Below are 3977 nucleotides of genomic sequence, written 5' to 3'. Positions count from 1 at the left end.
AACAAACTTACGTGATGCAACGAAAGTAGTTCTTAGGGGAAGTTTTATATCTCTAAGTGCTTACAAGAAGAAAATAGAGAAAAAGGAGATCAATGAATTGGGCATGCAACTGAAAAAGCTAGGAAAAGAACAAATTGAAAATCCCCAAGTAAATACTAAATTAAAAATTCTGAAAAAGAAGCAATTAATAAAATTGAAATCAAGAAAACTACTGAACTAATAAATACAAAAAAAACCTAAGAGCTGGTTTTATGAAAAAAATCCAATAAAATTGATAAACCATTAGTCAATTTGATTTAAAGAAGGAAGACCAAATTACCAGTATCAAAAATGAAAAAAAAAGTTAATTCACCTCCAACAAAGAGGAAATTAAAAAAATAATTAGAAATTATTTTGGCCAATTGTATGCCCATAAATTGGACAACATTTGGGATATGGATGAATATCTACAAAAACATAAATTGCCCAGGTTAACAGAAGGGGAAACAAAATTTTTAAATAACCCCATCTCGGAAAAAGAAATTGAGCAAGCCATCAACTAACTCCCTAGGAAAAATTCTCCAGGGTCAGATGGTTTTACATGTGAATTCTTTCAAACATTGAAAAAACAATTAATTCCCATACTTTATAGAGTATTTGGGAAAATAGGCAAAGAAGGAGTCCTACCAAATTCTTCTTATGACACAAAAATCATTCTAATACCTAAGCCAGGAAGAGTTAAAAGAGAGAAAGAAAACTATAGACCAATTTCCCTAATGAATATTGATGCAAAAATTTTATAAATATCTCTTTGGGATATACCCTTTGACTCAGAAATAGCACTTCTAGGGCTATATCCCAAAGAGATCACACCGGTGGGAAAGGGACCCTTATTACAAAACATGTATAGGAACTCTCTTGGTGGTGGCAAAGAATTGCAAATCAAGGGGATGTCCATCAATTGGGGAATGGCTAAACAAATTGTGGTATATGAATGTAATGGAATGCTATTGTGCTGTAAGAAATGGGGAGCAGATAGACTTCATTAACACCTGGAAAAACATATATGAGCTGATAGTGAGTGAAGGGAGAAGAACCAGGAGATCATTATGTACAATTACAGACACGTGGTACTGTAAGGACTAACTTTGATAGACTTGGTTCCTCTCATCAATGCCAAATTTAAAGACAGCTCTAAAAGACTCATGATAGAAAAAGCTATGTACATCCAGAAAAAGAACTATGGAGTCTGAATGCAGATTGAGACAAACTATTAGATCTCATTTTTTCCTTCATTTTTGGTTTCATTTCTTCCTTTCCATGATTTGGTTCCACTGATTATAATTCTCCTTTACAACAGGACTGCTATGTAAATAAGTTCAACGTGAAGGTGTGTGTAGAGCCCGAATTAGATTACAGGCTGTCTCGGAATGGAGGGGGGAGGAGAGGGAGGGAGAGAAAATTTGGAACCCAAAAACTTGTGGAACTGAGTGCTGTAAACTAAAAGTAAAAAATAAATTCATAATTTCAAAAAAATTTGCACATTTCCATTTTTTCTGTTTTTCTTATTATCTTTATCTTTTTTTAAGTGCCTTAAATTCCCTATGCCTGGAAGCATTAGCTGCTTCTATTTCAGAAGCTTCTTCTCCTCTTCTTTCCTGAGCAAACATGTAACAACATTGTTGACTCTCTGGATTTTAATTCCTTTGAAATGTTGTTTCTCAGGTTGTACCACCCTAAAGAAAGAATCAGTGCAGAAATCTATCATCTGCACATTCAGGTGCTTTACTCAGATAACATCTGTTTTTGTTTTATTGTAGCCAAAGTAATGGTGAAAAAAGTCTCTAATTTTTTTTTTCAAGATCTAGCGTTTCCTGTAAGAATGCTCCTTTTGAATCATTCATGTCAGATTTCAAGTAATCCTCTACAACAGCTGGGTCACGAAAACCAGGAGAAAGTTGTAACTGTCACAATTTCATTTTCACATTGGTGTCATGAGGATTGAGTCTTCTTTTCTTAAATTTAACTTCAATTCTACCATTTTGAAAATTTTAAATGAGGCTCCAAGCAACATCCAGGAAATTTGTTGAAAATTTTCATATCTGTTAGCCAGCAGTCGGTATCCCTGCTGTGTAATCACTTCTAAGCACATATGACAAATTAATTGATTTGTTCTAGTTTAATTCTAGTTGGTTGTGAAATCTATATACCGGCAATATTCGACAAATTTTTCTTTACTCAAGAAGATTTTATACATGTGCCATGCTCCAAAATGCCAGGTATCTCTGACATCAGTGATTGTTCCAGAAGTCTGATTAGTTAGGTTCAAAATGGTAGACTGAGTTTCTGCCCCCATAGGAATCTCAATTTAAGGAATGGCAAATAATCATAGAAGCTTCTGATTTTCCAAGGATATCTGACCCGATATAGTTCTGGCAATCTATTCTTGTTGCTGTTTTTGAGCTTTCAGTGAATTCTGTGTGACTAAGAGTTTATTCTCCAGAATTTCCACCTCCTCCAGATTAATATAATGTCATTAATTGATAGTTTCATCTGTTTCTTTTCTAGTCACTTCCATTGGCTTATTGGCTGATTGCAGTCTTTCAAGAGAGGTTTAATCTTTTATTTTTAATTTTTAATAGGTTTTCTTTGGTCACAACAGCTGCTTTTCTCTCAATTGTCTGTAGCCTCCTATTTTGGAATTGGCTTTTTCCCCCATGTTAAGAGAAGAGTCTGAATACTTCATGTACATAAGACTGAAATTCATCACTACTACTTTACTTGTCCACTTTGGTGTCTTCTGAAATTGCTTCCAACAATGTTCTAATGTACTTCACTTAATACACTCCTTCATATCAGTCAAAATTTCATGCTTTATTTTTGATGATAGATAGCTGAAATCTTCAGATTCAATGTCTATGGCATAAGGATTATGAAACAACTCTTCTTGTAATGCTTCCTTTCTTTTGCTGTTCTTATTTGCCATTCCTTTTCATCTTCCCATTCTGAGCTCTTTCCTCTTCCTCTTGTAATGAAGGAAAAAACATAGATGTCATCTTCTCTTTGAACTGGGGTAAGACTAATTAAGTGCTTCATTTCTTTACTTTTACCTCTTGAGATAAAAAGCAATATATTTCTCACATGAATGGCCTAATCTGCCTTCTGCTGCTACTTTTGAAACAGAAGCAAACTTGTTCTTTGAAAATATATTTCAAGCTGTTTCCTCTTCTGCATTTGTTTCTTTTGCCTATCAAATCATTTTGATTGCTTGTCTTTTTAAGAATGTCTTCAAAAGTTTTACTGTAGTTTTCTTTCAGCAGCTGTCAAATCTTTTATTTGTCTTCTGTTAGTCAAAATCTGCTTCTTCAACAGTGGTGTTTCTCCATCAAAAACAAAAACAAAAATAACACCTGGCAAAGTTAACAAAATAAAGTGAGAAGATGGGCATTTTCAATTGAGTTTCCGTGTCTGTACTGGAATCTTCTAAGTGCTTGATTCAACGAGATGTTAATATCCGTGCACTAAAGAGGTTTGAACTCAATGACCTCTAAAATTCATTTCAGCTCAAGATCAATGATTTTCACAAATGGGAAGTAGCAAGTCGAAAGCAAGAATTTTTCCTTCTAATATTCTTGATGTATCTATCTTCCTGAGCACTGAAGAAGCTTCCAAAGTCCCTGGACTCCCACTGAACTTGGGTTTTCACAAATCATTTTTGTGGATCCAGACCTGTTGGAAACAATCTGAAAATTTCTCCAAGAATGATAGAAGAGTCTGCATTTTGGATGTTTGAGACCATATGTTCTACACTCCTTTTAACAGGCCAAGGCCCTTTAGTCACTGAATTCCTAGAGCAGGAAAGAGAAGAGAGAGGTGGTTCCACACAAGGAATGATGTCCATACTTTAACCCTGACACTACCCCTTGACTTCTCCCCTTCAGCTTGAAATGGAACAACTACTCAGATACAATTTGAAGCAGTTTTGCCATACTCAGGTC

General features: G+C 34.7%; 1 pseudogene; it reads right to left on the bottom strand.

Annotated features, from left to right (window-relative positions):
- Positions 1–1606: 1606 nt before the first annotated feature.
- On the bottom strand, positions 1607–3692 carry LOC118847224 (annotated as a pseudogene).
- Between the last annotated feature and the right edge of the window lie 285 nt (positions 3693–3977).

The sequence above is a fragment of the Trichosurus vulpecula genome, chromosome 4, assembly GCF_011100635.1.
Source record: "Trichosurus vulpecula isolate mTriVul1 chromosome 4, mTriVul1.pri, whole genome shotgun sequence".
Lineage (NCBI taxonomy): Eukaryota > Metazoa > Chordata > Mammalia > Diprotodontia > Phalangeridae > Trichosurus > Trichosurus vulpecula.
This window is presented reverse-complemented; position numbering and strand designations above follow the sequence as displayed.